We start from the raw sequence: 25,788 nt of genomic DNA, 5'->3' as shown, positions 1-25,788 counted from the left end.
CCATATCCCACTAAACCTCTCCTAGCCCCATTTACAAGTCCAAATGTATTTTAAAAGTTGTTATAGTACCTGCCTCAACCTTCTCTGGCAGCTTGTTCCATACACCTGTCACCCTCTGTATGAAAAAGTTGTCCCTCAGATTTCTATTAAATCTTTCCCCTCTCACCTTAAATTCGATTGTCAATGTTAATGTTTGTTAAATATAGGCATTCAGAAACATTCCTGGGCAGAAGTTTCGAGGAACATTGAACGCTGTCCCTGCAGCTTGGAAATTCAACAGTGATTGAGAATGAGATATCAGATGCTGCGGACTCAGCCTTACACAACAGTTTACGACTCTAATGCAGAGCGCACAAGGTTATCCGGTCAAATGTGGGGCCAGAGCTGGACTGGGAGAGGTGGATGAGGGGAAAGACCAAGGAATATGGGCGGCATGGTGGCACAGTGGTAGAGTTGCTGCCTCAGTGCCAGAAATCGGAGCACCTGTAGAAAACCCCCGCGGTCACGGGGATAACGTATCAATCTGTACAGAAAGCACCCGTGGTCAGGATCTAACTCGGGTCTTTGATGCTGTAAGGCAGCAACATTACCTCTGTGCCACCATGCCGCCCCAAAGTTACCTCTTACATCCCAAAGACATGCAGGTTTATAGGTTAATTAGCCTTTATTAAGTTGCCCCCATTATATAGGGAGTGGATGCGACAGTGGCATAATACAGAACAAGTAACAATGGGAATCGTTGGTTGGCATGGACTCGCTGAGCCAATGGGACTATTTCCCTTCTTTCAATCAATCAATCAAAATATGTAGTCAGGTAATTGAGGGGGGGGGAGGAGGGGGGCTCTGGATGGGCAGAAATGTGAGCTTGGTGTGGGAGGGGTAGTCAGATCTAATGTTCCAGGCTGTGCATACACTTAGATTGGCATCATTATATGTACATCCCATGTAAGAAGAAGGCATGATTCCCAAATGGGAAATGCCCAGCAGAATTTCTGGAGTAGCAATATTTGACCCAGTTGCATTCTCACCCAAGGGAAGTTAATGCTACCTCACCAACTTTCAAGGCAACAATGTATTTGCCTGATGATATAGGAGGATGTGGCTTAACAACTGCTAATTATTTTTTTCAACTAATTCACAAGTGGTTCACCAACACTCTCCACATAATGGACTTGCATTGTGTAAGATGATCTTAGGCTGGGTTTTATGAAAAGGACTATAATAATGTCTTTGTCTCTTTGGCAATGTAATGCAACCAATCTCCCAACAAGTAACTGCGCAAATCTTATTTGCTTTAGCCGGATAACCTTAGGAAGGAAGTTGACACTGGCAGATCTGGTTGGAAATCCAATAAATTCAATACTTAGATCAAACGTTCAGATTAGAAATAAGCACATTATTAGACGTTGTTATTATGAACCACTTACTAAAGATTTACTAACTTGTAGTCATGTTGGTGTATATTTAAAAGGAAATCACACTGAATAGAATTCATAACAATTATGGTTCGATACAAAAAAAGATATTTTCGAACCAGAGACATGAGTTCGATCCTGACAACGGGTGTTGTCTGTACGGAGTTTGTACGTTCTCCCTGCGACCGCGTGGGTTTTCACCGCGTGCTCCGGTTTCCTCCCCCACTCCAAAGGCGTACAGGTTTGTAGGCTTCAACAAAAATTGTAAATTGTCCCTAGTGTGTAGGATAGTGCTAGTGTGTGGCGTGATCACTGGTCGACATGGATTAGGTGTTCGAAGGGTCTGTTTCAACACTGTGTCTCTGAAGTCTAAAGTAAATTCTAAAGTAAATTGTTGTGCTCAGATACTGTTTAAAGTGCTCCATCCCAACTGCCTGCATTTGGCCCAAATCCTTCTAAACCTTTTCCAGCCATTTTTACTGCACAATTAATTGAGAATGCGTGCATTGCTGAATTCTTCAATAGACCTACCTGATTGTCCTTGGACTAAGGTCTGTTCAATCCGAGTTAGATGGTAGTGGGTTCAAGTCCCATTCCAAAGATACAACACATAAATACAGGCTGACACTGAAGTACAATACAGATGATCTTCTGCAGCGTTGGAGATGCCATCGTTTAGATGTTGAAACCAAGGTTCACAGTTGTCCTCTCAGGTAGAAATGAAAGATGGAAGGACACATCACTAGTTGAGATTATCAGGTCATTTTCGGAGGAAGTTCATTGCATGCCGACAGCCACTTTTCCTATATTATAGCACGAACCACCGTACTAACAACAAATATCTCATTGGCTGCAAACTACTATGGAGCATCATAAAAATGTCTCTTTTGTGAAGTGACGCGGCCAATCTCCCAACATGCAACGGCAACAGTCCTATCTGTTTGAAGAACTTGATTTGCAAACTTTGCAAAGAAGCAGATTCAAACTGCCTCAGAATGATCCTGCATGGAATGATTGGGTCACAGGCCACAACATCATGTGGAAAGCCACAAGTGCAGTTAGACGGTTAGGAATGCAAGAATGAGACAGTGTTGAAATATAGAAATAGAAGTATGGACAAGTTTCTCAGCAAAGTTAAACTATTTCCAATAAGTGAATGGAGCTATTATTTCTTGAGCTGTTATATTTATTTAATGAGTATGAAGCAGGCGGAAAAAAGGCCGAGACAAACTTGACAAATATTCATTTCTTTGCTTTTCTCATGCACTTCCAAAGATTCCCATGGTGATGCTGAGAGTGCAGCCCTGATTTCCAGGCAACAAGAACAGGTATGATCTCACAAATATAACAATGCAAAAGAACAACATACATTTTGGATTTATCAAATTTCTCTTTCTTTCTTGATGCACTGATTGAGGTCACCTGAGCATAATCCCCATGGTCCCTCTTTCAGTTTTCCTATGAACCAAGGAAACGGGCAGTAAAGAATTTGAGGCAATCTGCTTTAGAGTGGACCTTCAGTGTAGATATAAGAACTTCAGCTCCTTTTCTGCCTGAACACCGCATCCAACCTCATCTACTGTATCTGCTGTTCCAGGTGTCAACTTCTCTACATCGGCAAGACCAAGCGTAGGCTCGGCGATCGTTTCGCTGAACACCTCTGCTCAGTCCACCTTGACCTACCTGATCTCCTGGTGGCTCAGCAATTCAACTGCCCCTCCCATTCCCAATCTGACCTTTCTCTCCTGGGCCTCTTCCACTGTCAGAGTGAGACCCAGTGCAAATTGAAGGAACAGCAGCTCATATTTCGCTTGGGTAGTTTACACCCCAGTGGTATGAACATTGACTTCTCTAACTTTTGATAGTCCTTGCTTTCATAAATGACATGCAGAGTATAGTGTTAAGGGCCTATCCCACATTCACAATAGACAATAGACAATAGGTGCAGGAGTAGGCTATTCGGCCCTTCGAGCCAGCACCGCCATTCAATGTGATCATGGTTGATCATCCCCAATCAGTACCCCGTTCCTGCCTTCTCCACGTATCCCCTGACTCTACTTTTTTTAAGAGCCCTATCTAGTTCTCTCTTGAGAGCATCCAGAGAACCTGCCTCCACCGCCCTCTGAGGCAGAGAATTCCACAGACTCATCAAGCCCAGCCACTCCATTCTCTCAGCATATGACAGTCCCGCCATCCCAAGAATTAACCTTGTAAACCTACGCTACACTCCCTCAATAGCAAGAATGTCCTTCCTCAAATTAGGGGACCAAAACTGCACACAATACTCCAGGTGTGGTCTCACTAGGGCTCTGTACAACTGACCTAATTCACGACCTAATTCAAAACCTCTGCCGAGTTTGCCCTTGACTCATACTCGCAGCATGGTCGTCACAAGGTCGTAGGAGGTCATAGGTAGGTCATGGCAGGCTGTGATGCTAGTCGTAGGTACTCGTGGCATCAAGTAGGTTGGGGCGTTTTTCTAGCATGATGAAAAATGTCCACGAGTAAAAAAGGTTGTGAATTAGGTCGTGAAAGTGAGACAGGCCCTTTACAATCGCAGAGAATGTACAGATAAAAAAATGTGAGCGCCACAACAACGTTAATTGGAAAATGGGGTTGATTGGAATGATAATAATATATTATATAATAATGATCATAAAATATATTATAAAATAATTTAAAAAATGATAATTAAATGGGGTGATCCTGAATGAGGATTGTGTTAAACTTTGTGAACTTTGGAGCTGTACTGAACATGCAAGTAGACAGTAATCCATAATTTCCTTGTTTGTTACTGATGATCATTGCTGAGCACTTTTGTTGCATCAGGAATGTGGTTTGCCACGTATCAGCCTACAGCTGATGCATAGGTCTTGCCACATGCAGGCATTGACCAATTCATTTCCTGAAGATTTACAAATGGAATTACCAGTAATCATCTACCCTTTTGATCTTGTAACAGATTGATCATTGATGAGGCATCTGAGAATAATTGGGTCTCGGATACAGTTCTGAAGAACCCTTGCAGTGATGTCCTGGATCTTCCAACAACGTAGCTGAAGACTGGCTTCTGAAATAGTGGTCCTCAGTGGAATGAATCATCCACTTGCCAATTCTGGATAATGTGATTCTGATGTTCCTGGCAAAACTGATCACTGCACAGTCCTTGTGGAGGCAAAGATCAATCTTCACCTCATGTGTGCTCCCATTGTGTAGTGTGGCATTATACACATACGGAATTGGATAGACTCACAGCAGATCTTCAATATGATGCTGTCAATCAGCAACAGCAACAACAACAGTAACAATGTACACTCCTTTAGTGTGTGGTCGGATAATGGGGATCACTGGTCGGTGCGGATGCGGTAGGCCAAAGGGCCTGTTTCCGCGCTGGATCTCTAAACTAAATTAATCTAAAAATATGGATATGCTTCACTGCACCACAATGATCAAAGCCTGAAGCACAACCATGGTTGAATGAGGAGTGAAAAAGAGCATGATTGGAACAGCATCAAGTACCGTATTAACAAAAAATAAGATGCAAACCAGGTGAAGCTGCCACACAGGACTATATATGTATTACAGTACATAGAGCTATGCAGTACTGCAACACATCACAGCTTTGCAATCCTACAACAGCAAAATAGATAAAGGGAAGAGGAGGCTCTATAAATATACTCATCCTCAGTAGTGGCAGTCGGCAGTAAGTAGATAAGAAACATCAGAATCATGTTATCCAGAAGTGGCAAGTCCGTGATTCATTCTACTGAGGAACTATTGCAGAAGCAATAGTCTGAAAAGCAACACTCTCTATTCACGTGCCATTTACAGTATATGCCGTGTTGTTAGGAGAAAGTAACCTCACAAACTAGATATGGCCCACATCGAAACCTAGCTCATTGCTTATTAAGAGAGTTAACACCACTTGACAATTACTACTCATAAAACAGTGCTCTCATTAATCAAGCTGCCATATAGAGTAGAATCATCATCTAAAATTTTCCAGGCAACAACCTGATAAAACACTGCAAGCTTCCAGCATTGTCTGTACAATCAGAATAACATTCCAACTGTTTCTGGAACTAAAGACCTTCAAGCAAATGTGAAAATGTTTAGAATGCAATATCAACATATTGTGAAGCCTGTAAAGGCAAATATGGTTTAGTGCAAATGGAATTTTGTTTCTGATTTGAAGATAAATGGAGATGGAAAAATAGACTGCAGTCAGAACAAAGTTGAGGCTAGCATCAAGTGCGATCCAAATACTGAGTCAGATTACGACCAAACCATGTTGGCGCTATTTCACCAGCTATTAAAAAGAGAGCCATGTAAACATTTATTATCTGTCAGGCAAAAGATTAACATTGAATAACATTTTGTTGACTCCAATATTAAGCCATGTGCTAAATACTAATCCATGCTCTAAAATTGCTTGTGATGCCTCCTACTTTGGCGTGTCAAATAGCCATGCAATAGGATTTGGCCTCCTACTAGGATTTGGGGTGTCAAATAGCCATGCAATGGACTTTGTCCAAAGCTCAACTGCTTTGTATCCTGCACACTGATTATAAGTAAAAATTACATTCAACAGAAAAGGAAACATTAGTGATTATACATGAGGCTATAACATTTGACCATTTCTCATTTTGATGACTATTCACATTAGTTACTTACCGAAGATCTTTGTTGGCCATTAGTCATTGGCCTGTAGAGTCATACACCACTAACATAGGCTCTTTGTCCTAACTCAGGCCAAGATGCCCTATCTAAGCTAGTCCCATTTGTGAACATTTGGCCATGTTTCTCTTAACCTTCCCTATCTTGTACCTGTCCAAATGTCACTGGGAGACATAGAAACATAGAAAATAGGTGCAGGAGTAGGCCATTCGGCACTTCGAGCCTGCACCACCATTCAATATCTGCCTTCTCTCCATACCCCCTGATCCCTTTAGCCACAAGGGCCAAATCTAACTCCCTCTTAAATATAGCCAATGAACTGGCCTCAACTACTTTCTGTGGCAGAGAATTCCACAGATTCACCACTTTCTGTGTGAAAAAAATATTCTCATCTCTGTCCTAAAAGACTTCCTCCTTATCCTTAAACTGTGACCCCTTGTTCTGGACTTCCCCAACATCGGGAACAATCTTCTTGCATCTAGTCTGTCCAACCCCTTAAGAATTTTGTACGTTTCTATAAGATCCCCCCTCAATCTTCTAAATTCTAGCGAGTACAAGCCGAGTCTATCCAGTCTTTCTTCATATGAAAGTGTTGCCATCCCAGGAATGCCATCAGCTGCTATTTTCATGATGGCAGCATGGATATTGCAGGGATGGGACACCATCCAATCCAATACAACAATATTGAGCATTCATGTACAATGCTGTTATGAATGATTTGGACTAGAGTAATGACAATAGTTAAAGCTACAAGGCAAGATCCTGTTTAGAAGCAATTGTATAAAAAAACATTTAATGCGTAGACAATTTTAGATGCGGGTTTGAATATTAATGTGAAATCACTCAATCACCAGCCCAAAAGATTGTCCACTAAACAAAACTACGTAACATTGAGTCACCATTTAATGATACAGAAGGAATTATTAAGGAAGGTGATAAAAGAACACTGGGCAGAACAGAGGATTTATCAGTTGGCCTGGCATCAACATGTGTAGAGAACTCAGCCAGTAGATGTATCGTATGTCCGGATCATTGAATGAATCCTTGTACGTAAGTGGCCTGTGAAACTGTTCCAGTCAGTCCCTGTCAATTTTGTGTCAAAAGAATATAAATTCCTGTTATTATTGGACAGTCATTTGAAATGACTTGAAGTAAACTAAATGGAATCATTTTCTATCACAGAATATGCAATGGAAGAGATATGATCTATTTATTTTTCATATGTGAGCTTCCTGAGGAAGTTGTACGTATTACTGATCCACAGTCAGATGGTTTCAATTCGAATTATTCTGAAGAAAAGTGGACCAAAAACATGTCACTTCTTGCCAAACAGCTTCAAACGGGGGAATGGAAAGGTCAATTTGGAGGGTAACATGAGTTTTGAGGGAAGAGGTTAGAGAAAGCTGATCTAACATCACCATGAACAACTTATTTGCAGTATTTTGCCAACACAGGATGTAATCTTGCTGGATTTTAATAAATGAGACGGTGACATGTTGACTTTTACTAATCCAATTCGAAAGGAAAAGTGGCGATGAATAGAAGAATCACCACAGCACAGTTGCAAGAAGACGCCCAAGCCCCATAATGTATTTCATGTGCTGAGCCCTCAGGTCTGAAGATCAGATAAAGTGAAAGTGGGGAGAAAGTGAAGGCATATGAGTCAGGGAATTATCTTGTCAAAACTGGAGAAGAATTCCATAAATACTCGTTGACCACTTAATCCGGTGAATGATGCTTGGGAAAAAAAGATCCAGGGAAGCATCTAAAGTGAGTCCAACACCTGCTCGGGAAGGTCATCGTGTAAATTTCTAGTCAAGTTGATAAAGCGCAATGATTTATTTGAATCTAGTGACATCAAAACTGCTGCAAAGATTACAAAATGTGCAGAAACTGGTGAGTTAATTAAAATGTTACAGTATAAAGTGCCATCAAATCATTTCGACGAAAAGCAGTGATATGTATGTAATCGTGGTGCTTTTAGGTCAGCATTTTTAAAGCATTGTGTCTAACTATTCTCTGGCATTCAGACTGTGAAGAGCTCTTGACTATACCAGACACACATTGACTGAGCTCCTCATGCCTTTTCTGTTGATGTCCATACAGTCTGTCATTTCTTTGGAGGTTATGAACCCACTGAGTACACAATGTACCCTGTGTGTAATTCATACTCTCCAGATATCAAGGAATTGTCATATAATATTACAATCAATGAGAATTTACGATCCAAAATAAATTATCTTTCTCACTCACACGGACAGGCAGAAAATGTACCATTTTAAATAACAGCCTATGTAATCATCTTCTGTGGTAAATGTTTTTAATGCTTTTTGAATGCACGTTCGTTTATTTGGAAGATTTAACACCTTCTCTTTCTTCAGCGGAAGTACAAAAACCAAAAGCGCATTCTTAGCTTACACCTCCATTTGGTAACAAAACAGCGTAACCGCACTTAAAGCATTTGATTGCCCTTAAGCATACACCAATTGACAAACTAAAGACACTGTGCATCCGTTAATACTGCTTGCCGCAAAACAGATGGAAGAACATTTGATGCCATGAAGTAGGAACAGTAGAGATATGAAGGTGCTTTAAGTCACAGGTCACCGCTTGAATAGACAAACTCCACCGTGATCACATGAGACGCAACCATAGTAAGTTTGGTGTTCCAAAAGACGTGTTATTTCATTGGGAAGATTACTATTCACTTGACTCAGTGAAGTTCCATGTAATTAAGCTAAACACAAATAATCCTTTGACATTCCCAATGGTTGCTGGTCAACAGATGAACCATTTACACAGAAGGTCTTTGTCTGAAGCTTTAAAGAAGCACTCCCTGCTGATACCTGAGTTGTGCTGGGATGCTTGCATTTGCAATGCTGGTTCAGAAGAATTGTTCTTGCCTACGTAAGTAGTTGTGTGACATTCCCTTTATCCTCAGGGGCTCACTTTCAGAAAAATACTCAGCTATTTTTCATCTGGAACAGAGTCCGATCAAGTGGTCTGCGACAAAACAGAAATCACAGATGTTATTCCACCTGTGTAATCTACAAGTCAAAGTCAATCATTTGAGATTTTCATCCCTTAAATCTAAAGGTCAGAAGGAAAAAAATAAGCTCTGAGGTAATTGTTTTTTGTCACACAATAGTTACAATCTTGAAAGAGGCGAACAACTGTTGCCAGCTTTATACCAGAATAAATACAGTTAGGAGCATTAATTAATCTGCCTTTTAATGTAGTCTTGGCTCAGTAACACAAAATAAACTCAAAATAATAGCATTTAAATTCACAGCCTCTGAGTCAGAGTGTGTTGGTTTTGTGCCAATGCAAAGCTGGCATTTCAGTGCTATCTTTCAGAGATGTTAAACCAGCATTGTCAAATATGTTCCTTAGAATAACCCCAGTTAAACAGTGGAATTGTTTAACAACTTGAGAATGAAGCATTCAGATCATAAATATGCACCTCTGTGACCCCAATTCCACCTGAAACTTTAAATATATCCTTTTTTTTAACGGATTCTGACCAATCTGCTGGGTTTAACGTCACCAGATTTTGATTTTCAATGCTAGTTTTAGGTCTATGACTGACTGCACGATCATTTTGTGACCAATAGGCTTTAGTGTGCTCCATAGTGCACATTTACAGTATGTCTTCCCTATTGCTGATAATTTTGCTTATTGCCTTCTATTCTATAGCCTCTCCAAATACTATGGGTGGAAATCGATTTTAAAACATGGGGGGGGAAATAATGAGGCCTAACATCTAGGACAGGGGTCAGCAACCTACGGCTCACGGGCCGAATCTAGCCCGTAACCCGAAATCATCCGGCCCGTAGGCGTATTTTTTTTCAATTCGTTTTCGCAACCTGGTAACTGCAGCCAGTCCCGGGGCACGCAGGCGACCTGGGAGCTACAGCCAGACCTGGGGCAGGCGAGCTGACCTGGGACTGGCTGTAGCACCCAGGTCATAAAACATGGGGTGGATTGTCCCCCCACCTCTCTAAACATGGGGGGGGGGGGGGGGGGGGGGGAAGGGAAGGTCCCCCCGTCCCCCCTTCCCCACCCAGGATTTCCACCCATTGGCAATAATCATTCTATCTATTTCATTTGGGCAGGTCGAACCACAGGCTGCTGATTTGCTATCAGACTATCAGCTGGACCATGAAGAGAAATATGTTTGAGGTACTGTTATCAACAGAAAATGCACTTGTGAGATTCGCTAGGAGTGCAGTGTTTGTTCTGTATTGATAGCCACATACAGTACAGTTCTGTAATCCATAGGAATGATACTGTAATCCACAGGGAGTGCAGTGAGTAGGCAGTACTGTAATCCATAGGGAATGCAGTGGGTGGTGGTACTGTAGTGTAATCCATAGGGAATCTATGGGTGGTTGTACTGGTATCATCTATATGGTACTAATGTTGCTAATTAGCAGCTTTTGTAGCTGTAACAATAATCATGCGTATTCATTAAAAATTTAGATATTAATTTGTTTGATTGATGTTATTATTCTGCGATCTTATCTGCAAGAGATATTACAAAGACATTTGTCTCATTTACTGCCTTCATGAAGATGGACTGAAGTGTGAAGTGAGTTGTTGCTGAATGCAATATTCATGGATCACCGGAGCAGATACAAAATACATTTTCTGGACTCACAGGTCATGAATGCTGATGAAGTGAGAGTTCTCACACTTTCCCTCACGCCCTGAAAATAACTGGAAAGAAATGTTCACTCTGACCACGGCTGTTTCTCTGGTAAATAGTAAAAAAAATGTTTTTTAATCATTCAACATTTTTACCGTGGCAACATTTGATGCCCACACAGAAATAATCTCACATATCGCATACAACTCTTGCAAGTTCAGAGCACCAAGCATGTCACTCGTTGGTGCTGCTTGCAGGTGGCACATTCAGCATGTCACTGGCATTCTTTTCCAATATTCCATCATGAGTGCATTTTATGGCTGTTTAGAGGAAAAGAGTGCATTCGATCATCTTCATATGAAGATCATGTTGTCATAATAAGGCCTAGCAAAAGACACATAGAGTTATACAGCATGGAATCAGGCTGTTCAGCTTATTTCATCCTTGCTGACCAAGAAGGCCCATCTAAGCTACTCCTCTTTGCTCACATTTGGCCCATATCCCACTAAACCTTTCACATCCACATACCAGTCCAAATGTTGTTTAAATGCTGTTATAGCACTTGCCACCTCTGATGGTAGCTTGTTCCATATATCCACCACCTTCTGAGTTAATATGCTCCTATTAAATCTAACCATCTCACCTAAAGCCTATGTCCTCTGGTTCTCGATTCCCCTACCTTTGGTAAAATGCATTCACCCTATCTCATACTCCACTCAACCCTCCTACCCATTGTTTTTTTTGTAACAGTTGCCAGTGTGACATAGAAAAAAAGAACTAGATTTTCAAATTTTCAGAAAATCAAAAATTACAAAAAGATTACGAGTTCAAAAAATAAAATGTATTCATTGAAATAGGCTATCAGGCCCTTAAACAGCTTAATCACCTTAAAGGACAATGTAGAAGACAGAATAGCGCAGCACAAGAACAGGCCCTTTGGCTCACAGTGCCCGCGTCAAACATGATACTAAACATGATGCAATATCTGCCTGCGTGTGATCCATATTCCTCCATTCCCTGTATATCCATGTGCCTATCCGATAGCCTCTCAAATGCCGCGATCATATCTTCCCCATCACCACCCTTGGCAGCGGGTTCCAGGCACTCACCGCTCCATGTAAATAAACCGGCCCTGCACATCTAATGCCGCTGCTGCACCCACTGAGTTTCTCCAGCATTTTTGTGCACCTGCACATCTAATTTTAACTTTTCCCTTCTCACCTTAAATTTATGCCCTCTAGTTTGACATTTCCACCCTGAGAAAAAAATGTTACAATTGTCTACCCTATCCATGCCTCTCATAATGTTATCACATCTCCCCCTCAACCTCTGATGTTCCAGAGAAAACAATCCAAGTTTGATCAACCTTATGAGCCTGTCCCACTTACGCAACTTTTTCGGAGACCATAGGTCATTGCAGGTCGTCGAAAATTTCCAACATGTTGAAAATCCAGCAGCGACCAGAAACACGCTACTACTCTTTGGGCGACTGAGGAAACTACTCACGACCATACAGGCGACACCCCGGTGACATGTCGCGGGGTGAAGCCTGTATGGTCGTGGGTAGTTGCCCAACGAGTCATACCTTGTTCTGGTCGCCGCTGGATTTTCAACATGTTGAAAAATTTTGGCGACCTGCAATGACCTATGACGGATGCCAGCAGTCGCTGAAAAAGTTGCTTAAGTGGGACAGGCCCATTAGACATCTACAGCAAGGAACAAAAGGCATACCGGCACCTTTATATCTACAAAAAAGCACTGCATATACTGTAGTTGTCTACATGTGTTTTAAACATTGTATATGCACCCACTACTTTGACTTCCTTCTACCCACCACCCTCTGTGCAAAAAATGCCCCTCACGTCCCCTGAAATCTTTCTCCTCTCACCTTAAATCTATGCCCTCTAGTTTTAGACCCCCTTATCCCTGGAAAAAAGATGTAACCTTATTAACACCCCACTTTATTTTATGTACCCCAGACAGGTCACCCCTCAAGCATCCGACACTCCAAGCATAAAGTCGCAGCCTATCCAGTCTTGCCTCGTAACTTAAGCCCTGCCAATCCTAGAACCTTCCTTGGTTTTTTTTTGCTTTGACCTTGCCAGTCAAATAATCATATAATAATCAACATATATCTTCCAGATTCTAGACCATGATTGGGTCTGATTTCACAGGCTAGCCCCCTCTCTACTCACAACAAGACTTTAGGCTGCTTTTCATACATGCCAGACCAGGTCAAGGCAACTCCAAGCATGTGAACTACCTGCCTAGCCCATCCCCCAATTACACCACATTTCCTAGAGGGTGTAGGTAAAGCCTTTATCAATAAAACCCACCCTTTATGACTAGACTAATGCTGAGAATGCTTCAGAAGGGCTACAGACTTTTGGCCTTAGGTTATCTGTTGTCAGCTTTGTACATCAGTACACCACTAAGTTTCAAAATCTATTCTAGCTTTCCAGTTGTTACAAATAAGGAGACAACAATTTAGGATTGTGGTCATTTTTATAGCAACTGACAGAGAGATCTCAGCCCTGGAATTTGAAAGAAAATCAGGTTAGACATCATGTGGGGTATTTTCCAGATTCAAATCAGATTTCTTGCGAGATGTTAAGATAGTTATGTCCGATCAGTAAATACAGACAGCTAAGGAGAACTGTCTCAAGGAACCATACCTCGTGTCTCCTTGAGGCTTTTTCATGCCTCTCCAAAGCAAGCAAATACAAAGGTATAATGCCATGCCGATCTGAAGAATGATTGTTGAGCAGCCTAGCTACAAGATGAATGAGAAACCACAAATTTACAATAAATGGTGGATGGATTTGGAATGGAAAGAGGAATGTTTTTTTAACCAGAGAGCAGTGAAGGTCTTGAACTTCTGGCCCGAATGTGTGATAGGGGAGCATAATTGAAAATAACTTAGATGTGTACTAATTAGCAGAGACCTGGACTTGCTGCTGGGAGGCAGAATTAAGCTGAGATGCACTTTCTTGACAGGCAAAGACATGATGGGCAGAATGATTTTCTTCCATGTTGTGATTCTGGAATTCGATTAACTTAAATTGCAGTTGTTCATAAGCCTAGATGATATAGAGACAGCACAGTGGTACAGAGTTAGCGTTGTTGCCTTACAGCGCCAGAGACCCTGACTTTAGGTGCTGTCTGTTTGGTGTTTGCATAATCTACCTGTGACCATGTGCGTTTTCTATGGGTGCTCTGATTTCCTACCACATTGTAGGTTAATTGGCGTCTGTAAATTGTAAATTGTCCCTAGTATGTAGGATAGTGCTAGTGTACAACGTGATTGCTGGTTGGCGTGGACTTGGTGGGCCAAAGGGCATGTTTTCACGCTATATCTCTAAACTAAACTAAACTAATTTTCCGAACAAGTCTAAAACAAGGTTGCAATGGAAAACCTCCACAGCAAAATGTAATTAAAACAATCCAAATAAAAGGAATGATCAAATGATACTGCAGAATGACAATATTGGCACACTATAAACATTTATTTTAAGAACTTTTAAAATGCTGATTCATTGCAGCACCAACTTAAAGGGATACTCAATAAGGGCAAATATAGGGAACAGACAGGACCAGTGATTAGTAGCATTTTCAAAGTTTTGTCTAAGGTATTCAATGAAAAACATGGTCTTCTGATCTTAAGTTATGGTTTGTCCATAACATAGCACTTAGCGCTTATTTGACCAATTTGCCCCTTTCTAATTGTCTGTTAGGTCCAGGCATCACAAACATTAGCAGCAGCACAATGTGTTTGGTTCGTACTTCACTATAGCAACCTACTGATATTTAATCAAGCAAAAATAGTTGCAGGGCCACAAAACAACCTATCATGCCACCGGGACAGGCAGCCTCTCTGGAGAGAAGGAATGGATGACGTTTTGGGTCGAGACTCTTCTTCATACTTCTAGTTTCCCTCTCCCCTGACTCTCAGTCTGAAGAAGGGTCTCGACCCGAAACGTCATCCATTCCTTCCCTCCAGAAATGCTGCCTGTCCCATTGAGTTACTCCAGCATTTTGTGTCTATCTTCGATTTAAACCAGCATCTGCAGTTCTTTCCTACGCAACTTATCAAGCCATGTGGCCAAAGGTTTAGTGGGTTTTAAAGGTATGTTCTAATGAGGAAAGGGAGAGATGGACATGCTTTTGAAGATCAGGCATCATCTCTGGAGAAAAGGAAAAGGTGGCATTTTGGGTCAAGACCCTTCTTCCACTGGGAGTCAGGGGAGGGAAACTAGAGGTATGAAAAAGTACAAAGAACAGATGAATAAAAGGTATGTGAAGAACGTCAAAGCCAGCAACAAGGAAAGGCCAATCACACAATGGTCCATTGTTGGCTGTGGATAAAGTAATAATGAGTGGATACAAACAGTGAAACTAAACAGAATAGCAGTGAAACAAATAGGACAACTAGAGTGGGAGCGGGATAGAGAGAGAGGGAATGGAAGGGTTATTAGAGAGGTCAATAGTCATACCACTGGGTTGTAAGCTGCCCAAGCAAAATATGCGATGCTATTCCTCCAATTTGTGTTTGACCTCACTCTGACAGTGGAGGAGGACTAGGACAGAAAGGTCAGCGTAGGAATGGGAAGGGAAGTCAAAGTGTTTGGCAATGGGGAGATCGCCCAGGCCAAGGTGGACTGAGCAAAGGTGTTCTATCCGGTGCAAACCAGCAATGCATTTCCTTCCTACATATTTTTGGAGGGATTTTGATGGGATATGCTCTGTTGATGGCCAGTGGAAGAACTGCAGCGCCGCTGAAGGTGGGTTTTGTAACATCGCTACATACAGGCTTCACCCTGCGACATGTCACCAGGGTGTCGCCTGTATGGTCATGAGTTGGCTCCACAGTCGTCCAAAGAGTTGTAACGTCTTTCTGGTCGCCGATGAATTTTCAACATGTTGAAAGATTTCGCCGAACTGCAATGAAAAAGTCACAAGTGGGACAGGCCTATAAGGAACAAACTGCCAGAGGAGGTGGTTCAAGCAAGGACTATCCCAACATTTAAGAACCAATTAGACAGGTACATGAGATATTACAAATTTAGAGGGATATGGACCAAGCGCAGGCAGGTGGGACTTGTGTAGCTGGGACATGTTGGCCAGTGTGGGCAAGTTGGGCCGAAGGGCCTGTTTCCACACTGTATCACTCTATGACACTATGACTCTAAATAGGCATTATAACAGAGGTGGATATCATATCCCTGGTGGTGAAGGTATAGATAAGTGATCTGAAGGCCATCGATGTCAAATGTGATTCCAAAGTCGCAACTTTAAAACGTCTCTTGTGAGAGGGATAACGTCATTGGCAGTTCCTAAAGACTATATCTTTGGTCTCCCTGGATCAGGGGTGCATCCAACCACATAATTACACCACTCATCCCCAGAGTCAGCTTTCATGATGCTGCAGTGCAGATGTGGCAATCCAATTTCCCCTTAGCTTGAACCTTCAGATCAAAGGTCAGCAAAAAAACAGGCAACTCACCAGAGGGCTCCTTCGCTAATCCACAGTGTTATCCTTTCAGACAGAGGGATGTTTACAACTGAAGAAGCAACACACAGACGTCCATGAATCACAAGGGGGATTTAAAGGACTGCTATAAAACACAATGAGTACATGCAATAGAACACCATGATCACTTGTTTACTAAATAACACAACAACGTTTCGTGGGATATTTGTTGCAGCCCCTTATTCCTTCAATGAACTAAAAAAGAAGTTTCATTCATTCCAACTTTCACAAGCCCTAATCCTGAGCAGTTGTTAGCTGCACAGGACATAAAGCAACCAGTTTATGGTACCCAAATTAAGGCCTCAATGTGGTAAGACTCAAATTCACCCTAAACGCTCAGTCATCCTGTACATATATGGAAGGACTAGGAGTTACTGACATATTATCACCAAAATCTAGACATTGGTGGTGATAACACGTTTGCAATTTGATGCATGTCTTGTCGCAACTCTGTTACTTTGCTAAATATAAACATGAGCTTTATTTCTTGACTTATTCTCAACTCATTACTGATTAAAAGTCTAAAAAAGTCAAAAGACTTTGAATTAAAATGACCAGCTTCAACTGATGACGTCACAATGGCTTGGCTAGCAGTGATCAGCCTCACTGAAGATTTCATCCTATTTTTGACGTTATTCGTGATTAAAGCTTTAAAAATGCCAACTTTCACAAGATTTTTACATATTCTGATTCACATATTTCCCCTTGAGGCCGAGAACATCTTCACTGATCATTTTATGCTTTATTTCTCGACTTATTCTCGACTCATTACTGATTAAAAGTTTAAAAAAGTCAAAAGACTGAAATTAAAAAGACCAGCTTCCACTGATGATATCACAATGGCTCGGCTAGCAGTGATTAACCTCACTGAAGATTTCCTTATATTTAACACGTTATTCGCGATTAAAGCTTTAAAAATACCAACTTTCACAGGATTTTTACATATTCTGATTCACATTTTTCCCCTCTAGGCAGAGACCACCTTCACTGAACATTTTTTGCTTTATTTCTCGACATTACTGATTAAAGTTAAAAAAATCAAAAGACTTAAAGCAACCAGCTTCAACTTTGAAAGCAACCAGCTTCAACTGATCAACTGATGATATCACAATTGCTCAGTTAGCAGTGATCAGGAGGACCATGCCTCCAGTGGGGGCTACGTGTAGGGAATGGGTGTGTTGGGGGATCAGACCCAACGGGTCTGCACTTGGTCTGGTACATATTAAAAGTCTGATCTTGTACGTGTGTATAGGTCTGTGTATATGTGTGTGTATATGTGGTTGGCTTTACATCTTCGCAAAAACACTACGAGGTTATGACTACGTTTTTACATATTCTGATTGACATTTTTCCCCCTAGGCAAAGTACACCTTCACTGAACATTTTATGCTTTATTTCTCAACTTATTCTCGACTTACTACTGATCAAAAGTTTAAAAAAATCAAAAGACTTTGAATTTAAAACGACCAGCTTCAACTGATGACAACAAAATGGCTCGGCTAGCAGTGATCAGCTTCACTGAAGATTTCATCCTATATTTGACGTTATTCGCAAATAAGGTTTTAAAAATGACAACTTTAACAAGTTTGTTACATATTCTGATTCACATTTTTCCCCTCTAGGCAGAGAACACCAATCAAACGGCTTTGAATTTAAAATGACCAGCTCCAACTGATGATGTCACAAATGCTCGGCAAGCAGTGATCAGCAGGACAAGTGCAATTGGAATTTTTTTAAAGAGCACTGCTGAGGGAGGCAGGGGAGTGCAGGAATCTTATGTTCGGAAATGGCTTGAGTTAGGGGACCACGCCTCTCCCGTGGAAGCTATGGGTAGGGAATGGGTGCATTGGGGGTGCAGACCAAATGGTTTACACTTGGTCTAGTATATTACTAAAACTCTCTGGTTTGTATGTTTGTTTGTATGCGTGCGTGTGCGTGATGTTTCAAAACCCCACCAAAATGATTCATGGTAGCACTACAATTTTTGGCCCACCTTACTCAGCATTATCCTGGGATGTAAAAGAGACAAATTTTGTATTGATGTTATATTTTACAAGCTATTGACATTTAAAACTTAAATTTACCTAAAACAGCGCCCCCCTTTGCTGGCCGTGCCTGCGCAGTTGGGGGTGGCCAATCAGCCCCATGCGTGCGCAGTGGGCCCATTATCTGCGCATGCTCAGTTGGGGCCTTTGCCCGGGCTTTGGGCGCTGGGGAGCGGCACGCACACGGACCGGGCCCTGATCTTGGCCCCGGGCCCTGGGCTGGGGTTGGAGCCGGTGCGAGGTCTGGGGTCCGGGGGCAGGGAGAGGAGCGGGACCCAGGGCAAGGATTAGACCTCAGCCTCGGCCTCTCCCTCCCCTTCCTCTGGCTCCAGGCCACTCGACCCATCCCACAGACAGCCCCCGCCTCACCACAACTTAATCGCTGACATGGTGGAGAAAACGGGCCCGGTGGTGGTTTACATCAAGATCCTGGGGAGGCGAGGAGGAAGAGTGGGGGGGATTGAGGGAGAGGATGGGGTAGGAGGGGGAGAGGGAGAAGAAAGTGGGGGAGGTAAGGAGGAAGAATGGGGGAGGAGGGGGGAGAGTGCGAGAGGAGGGGGGAGGAGGGGGATATAGGGAGGGGGGGGTAGGGAGGGGAGAGGGGTTATGGAGGGAGGGTGTGACTGAGAGTAGGAGAAAGGAAAGGGAGAGAGAGGTGAGGGAGGCAGTGGGGGAGGGGAGGAGGAGAGGGGAAATAAGAGGGAGGGTGAAGGGGACGGTGAAGAGGAGGGGGAGGGAGTGCTGGGGGATGAGGGTGAATGGAGGAGTATAGGGGTAAGAAGAGGGATGGTAAGTTAATGGAAATAATACACGAAAAGTCCCCTTCGTGTTTCTGCCGTTAGTGAGGGCCCGTCAGCCATTATGGGCAGTTTGGTGAAATATTGCGATGGGGGAACGGGACCAAACGGGTTTGCACTTGGTCTAGCAATGTCATTAAAATAGTCTGGCTATATAGGAGAGGAAATCTGCTGCATCAACCTATCTGACCAGTGATTTGGTTGATTCAGAACTGATATAGAGCCATAGAGAGAGTCATTGAATCATAGAGTGTGGAAACAGGCCCTTCGGCTCAACTTGCACACACAGACCAACATGTCCCAGATGTCAGATGGCATCTAATTCACCACCTTAAAGGTTCACTCTAAAGAGGAAATAAATGTGGAAGAAGGTGGAAGTGAAAACCAGGCGGCGGAGAAAGCTTACAAATAGAATTCAACCTTATTCTAAAAAGTAATAAAACTAATTTATCGTTGCAGATTATTTGAGGTGGGGAAGTGGACTATGTTAAAAGGAAAAGCGGCATATTTTCAGATATACACTGCCTGGATTATAAAGCAGATGAGCAATTTGTCTGTTATTATGGATGTCCCATAATTGTCATTCTTATGTAGAATTATATAACAGATTTGAGTATTTTGCACAGCAAGTGAGGGTAAAAATGCTCCACACAGTATCAATAGAATATAATTACAATGGATACAATCATGCAATTTGTGACATTTAAATGACCACATAGTTATATCACTAAAGGCCCTGTCCGACTTATATGTCCTTGGCACGCAAATTACGCAACCTTGTCAGCGCGTTGAGGCGCACGGGCATTGTGTGGCCGTGCGGGGCTGGTCCCACTCAGAAGCGCGGAGGGGTATGTAGTTGTGCGCAATATCGCGCAGCGCTCTGAAATTTTGTAGCGAACAAAATCTTCGCGCACCACCGGCCTGTCGCGTAACTGACAGCCAAAGTGGGACAGGCCCAAGACCCTGCAACGACGCAACATCTCACCTCCAACGGCAGCAGAAGCAGGCAAACGATCGTCGAACTCAGCCTGGGGCTCACGGCCGTTGCGGTCTGAACCCACCCCCACTTCTACTCCCAGAGCAGGGCCAAGAAAAGTGAAGATAGACACAAAATGCAGGAGTAACTCAGCGGGACCGGAAGCATTTCTGGAGAGAAGCAATGGGTGACGTTTCAGGTCAAGACTGTTCTTTCAGACTGAAGAAGTGTCTCAACTCAAAACATCACCCATTGCTTCTCTCCAGAGATGCTGCCGGTCCCGCTGAGTTACTCCTGCCTTTGGTGTCCATCTTCAAATGACATCACGAGCTCCAGATGGCTGTGCTGCGCATGAATTCGCGCGGGACCGTCGCGCCTTAATGCGACCACGATGTCTCGTAATTAGCGTGCCAAGGACACGTAAGTGGGACAGGGGCTTAAGACTTTTGATCAGTACAGGTGTCGGGGGTTGTGGGGAGAAGGCAGGAGAATGGCATTAGGAGAGAGAGATAGATCTGACGTGATTGAATGGCGGAGTAGACTTGATGGGTCGAATGGCCTAATTCTACTACTTTTCCTTATGAACTTATGACATAACTAATGCAGTCTTTGGTATGGAAAAGTAAAAGAAACAGCCTGATTGCAGGTTATTGGCAGAAATTCAGGATCACACTGATATTAGAGGAGACAGATGGGAAATTAAAACTAAATGCAAGATATCTAATAAGCTCATGTCCTCTCCATGATGGCTTAATCTATAGATTAGTGATTTAGATTGTGTTTGAATATCAATAACATTTATTTTTTAGATAAACATTCCGGTAGATGTACAGAGTCTCTAGCCGAAAGTAGGTGAATCAAGAACCAGAGGACATAGGTTTAAGGTGAAGGGAGAAAGATTTAGTAGGAATCTGAGGGGTAAGCTTTTCCAACAAAGGGTGGTGGGTGTATGGAACGAGCTGCCAGAGGAGGAAGTTAAGGCAAGGACGTTTGCAACATTTAAGAAACAATTAGACAGGTACATGGATAGGACAAATTTAGAGGGATATGTGCCTATCCCTAGGTAGGTCAGATTAGTGTAGCTAGGACTTGTTGATCGGTGTGGGCAAGGTGGGCCAAAAGGCCTGTTTCCATACTGAATATAACTCAGTATGACTCTAAATACAATCGGGGTAGTTTATTTTGTGGCATTTCTGAAATATTTTATTAAATAAATTAGATACATGTCATAGAACATGTTATAGCACAAATGAAAATTGTGTACTAAAAATGATTATGAATTATTTGCCAAATTTTACAGTTATACAGCATGGAATCAGTAAATGCTAAGTGTTAACTATTATTCAGGGTGAACTTTTGTGTATTCTTCTTTGAAGTAACAGTGGGAAACTTTGTCGTGGAGTTTCAGACTGTGCTCCTCCCATGGGTTTACTTACATGTACGGAACATGAATGAAAGTGACCCCTTTCAATGAGCGGTCTATGTTAAACACATACTCTCTATTGACACATAGGAAGTGTGTGGTGGTAATAGCATGCTCTGAGAAAATCGTTGTTGCTTTTTTATAAAAAAATGAGCAATTTTACAGTAAATGTTTTACAGGGAAGTAGCGTATCTTATGGATGTGTCATGTCATTTGAAATAGTTACGGACATTCAAAATTTTTACTAAGCAATTTCAAGTCTATCTGAAAAAAGCTGCAAAGTTCACATGTGGAAACATTCATACCAGCCAGGGTGACTTGAAAGCAGCTGAAGTGACAGAGAAGAACTAATAAATAAACACATGATTTAACTATGGTTCACTACCTTTGACGTAATACTCTCTGACAGGTAAACGCTTCAAACAAAACACGTTGTTTGTGTTTACCAGATCAAAGCTGTAACAAAGCTAAAACAAAAGTTCTATAGACCAAAAGGACAGTGTAGAAATGATAAGCATTTTGAAACTTACGGGTTCAAATGTTGTAGTTGACTTACTGTGGAGAGCAGAATGTTACGTTTGGCAAATAGTGTCAGCTTGTATATTCCACGAGTTATTACATCAAATAGGGTTGAATTATCACACACTGACAAGAAGAAAATAATTGAAACAATTTCTCAGAAACAGTTTTCATTAAAATAACCCAATATGTTGTTTTTCATTTTGAGCGTACTAGCTAGATCTAGGCTTAGTTTTTTTTAATTTAGTTTAGTTTACAGATACAGCGAGGAATCAGGCCCATTGGCCCCCCGAGTCCGCGCCGACCAGCAATCCACGCAACTATCACTATCCTACACACACGAGGGATAATTAACATTTATACCAAGCCAATTAATCTACAAACCTATACTCTTTGGAGTGTGGGAGGAAACCGGAGCACACCGGAGAAAATCCACACAGGTCACGGGGAGAATGTACAAGATGGCATACACCCGGAGTCAGGATTGAACCCGGGTCCCTGGTGCTGTAAGGCAGCAATTCCACCACTGTCCCACCCTGCCTTGTATTTAACATTTTTGAAAGGTGATTATAAAAGGTGTAATTTTAAAATTATAGTTGACTATGATTGCACAATGGAGTTAGAGAGTTATACAGCATGGGATCAGGTTCTTTGGCCCAACTTGTCCATGCCAACCAAGATGCCCCCTTTAAACTAGTCCCATTCACCTGTGTTTGGCCTTCCTCGCCCCAGACCATTTCTCAAATGGAAATAATTCACTAATCATCATCTACATATGTCAGGGAATTAAGAACTTTGGACAATGTTCCATTTGATCCAATGCAAGTTTGAATATTGATGCAAAGGTCAAAAGAGAATTACTAATTAAATGTAATACAATGAGCCTTGAAAATAGGCTGCAGAGACCATAATGTGCCAGAACACTTGTGGATGAATTTAGTCCAAGTGCCTCAGCCTTGCTTTAACACTCACATGCTGAATACTACCATGATTAGGGATGATGATGCTCCTGAAGACTCTTCGGCCTGCTCGCTAGTTAAATGTCTTGCACCATTCACAGTTTGATGTTGAGGAATATGAAACTTTGATTTGATACATTGGAGTCAGATCACCTTGTTTTGTTTACTGTATACCCTGCATTTAGTATCTGGTGTTTCATTACACTCAGTACAAAGACACTGTCGCTGCAACAGCTGGTGATGTGAAAACTCCAGACAAACCAAAGCCTTTACAATACATGTGTAGGAAGGAACTGCAGATGCTGGTTTAAATTGAAGGTAGACACATAATGCTGGAGTAACTCAGCGGGTCAGGCAGCATCTCTGGAGAGAAGGAATGGGTGACGTTTCAGGTCGAGACCTAAAAATATATTATCTACCCTTCATCGTCACTAGATTATTACCCTGGAACTTTTAGCATAAAGATAAAACAGCACACAACTGTAGAGAGTGAAATAGAAAACAGACCAATTTTTTCACAAGAATTATGAAGAATAGACCTCACCAGTGGTGTCCACATCCCAAGAATGAATTAAAGATGTCCAAATTGAATATTATTAGTTGTAAGAAATTCTGCATGAAAATGCCTGCTTAGATTTTTTTCTTTGGAGAGGTTTGGATGTGCATGCCAGTCACAAGCAGCCCAGATGCTAAGGAAACAATGCCAAGTATAAAATCAATACGTATACCCAGCTCCTCAGGGGGGTGAGAAAGACGCCAAAAGAATGGTCTAACACAGGGCAGTATCCTTGCCCAAACGTTGTTCAATATATACACCAATGACCAACCCATCACCTCAAAAACTAGGTCATTCCTGTATGCTGATGACTTATGCATTGCAACACAATCCTCAGACTTCAGCCAGATTGAGACCATACTAGAGGCTGCTCTGCAGAATATGACAACATACAACCAAAATAACTCCCTGCACCCAACAAAAACGCAAAGCGCAGCTTTCCACCTCCGGAACCGGGATGCGAAACGTCAACTGCAAGTGCGATGGAATGATGTCCTGTTGTAACACTGCAAAGCTCCAAAGTGCCAAGGTGTGGTCCTCGATCGCACGTTATCATGTCACCAACATGTTGAGAAAACCAAGGCAAAGGTCAACACACGGAACAATGTCATCGAGAAATTGGCAAACAGCTCATTTGGAAGTGACCCCACAACAATCTGCACTGCAGCCCTGGCGTTCTGTTTCTCAGTGGCAGAATATGCAAACCCCGTCTGGAGCCGCTCTAAACATGCACGCAAGGTGGACTCTGCATTGAACACTGCCTGCAGGAAAGCCACAGGATGCCTGAAGTCGACAAACGTTGAACACCTGTAAAAGCTGGCAGGCATCGACGAACCATCTCAAAGACATGATCGGGCAGCTGCAATTGAATGCTTCAATGTGGACACAGACCTCCACCACCCCTTGCACAATCACCAACATGCCAAGAAACGCCTGAAGAGTTGGAACAGCTTCATGGAACTTAAGCCAACCATACCAGGCACCAAAACCAAACAACAGATGGCACCAGGACGCCACCTGCCTTATACTACCTGGAAAGCCCTAAACCGCCTCCGCACTGGAGTGGGACGTTGCAAACTCAACCTGAAGAAGTGGGGCCTCTCGAACTCTGACAAGTGCAACTGTGGAGAGGTACAGACAATGGCCCACCTATTGACTTGTGGCGGAGAGGCATGCACTGCGGACGATCTCCACAGAGGCACAGACGTGGCACTGGCTGTGGCAAAGCAATGGCAGGATGTCGTCTGACACACTAGTGAACGAATGGCAACAAAACAAAAAAACTAGTTATGGACTTCAAGAAGCATCATGGAGTACACGCCCCATCAGAATCAATGTGCTGAGTAGAAATAGTTGGGAATTTCAAGCTTCTTCATATTAATATTACCAACGACCTGTAGTGAACCAACCACGTTGAAGCAACAGCCAAGAAGGTACACCAACGGCTCTACTTCCTTCGTAGACAAAGGAAATTTGGCACATTTCCAATGAATCATACAAACCTCTACAGATCATAAGGTCAGAAGCGATAGGAGCATATTAGGCCATTCAGCCCATCATGTGTAGTCTGCAATTGAATCATGGCTGATCTATCTTTCCCTCCTAACTCCATTCTCCTGCCCTCTTTTCATAACCCCTGACACCCATACTAATCAAGAATCTATCTATCTCTGCCTGATGTACCATAAAAAAGTTTACTGTAGGGTAGCATCACAGCTTGGTTTGGGAACAGCTCTGCTGAAGACCACAAGAAATTGCTGAGTTGTAGATATGGCCCAGTCTATCGCAGAGACCAGACTCCCCAGCATTGACTCTATCTACACTTCACAATTCCTCAGAAAAGCAGCCAACAATATCAAAGGCTTGTCCCACCCCAGTCATTCTTTCTACTCGTCGCTCCCATTAGGTAGAAGATACAGAAACTAGTAAGTGCGTACCAACAGATTAGAAGTAGCTTCTTCCATTCTGGTCCACTATGAATGGTCCTTCCATAAGCTAGGCACTGACTATCCACCTCTACCCCATTGCAGACATTAGACTTTGTCTATGTAACTGGTACACCACATTGCTGAAAACCATATTCTGCACTTTGTATCTTTCCCTTTGCTCTACATATTGTACTTGACTTTGACTTGGCGGTATCTATGTTAAGTATTATCTGATCTGATTGGATAGCACGCAAAACAAAGTGTTTTACGACACCTTGGAACACATGACAATAATAAACCTAAACTTCTAACCAA

General features: G+C 42.4%; 1 long non-coding RNA gene across 1 annotated transcript; it reads right to left on the bottom strand.

The window, feature by feature from the left end:
* Positions 1–8,065: 8,065 nt before the first annotated feature.
* LOC129696020 (uncharacterized) lies at positions 8,066–17,222 on the bottom strand. Its single transcript, XR_008723270.1, has 3 exons — positions 16,244–17,222; positions 10,753–10,848; positions 8,066–9,095 (listed from the first exon to the last, which is right to left on the bottom strand). It is a non-coding gene; the product is annotated as an uncharacterized LOC129696020 (long non-coding RNA).
* Positions 17,223–25,788: the final 8,566 nt, after the last annotated feature.

This window comes from Leucoraja erinacea, chromosome 4 (assembly GCF_028641065.1).
Source record: "Leucoraja erinacea ecotype New England chromosome 4, Leri_hhj_1, whole genome shotgun sequence".
Lineage (NCBI taxonomy): Eukaryota > Metazoa > Chordata > Chondrichthyes > Rajiformes > Rajidae > Leucoraja > Leucoraja erinaceus.
This window is presented reverse-complemented; position numbering and strand designations above follow the sequence as displayed.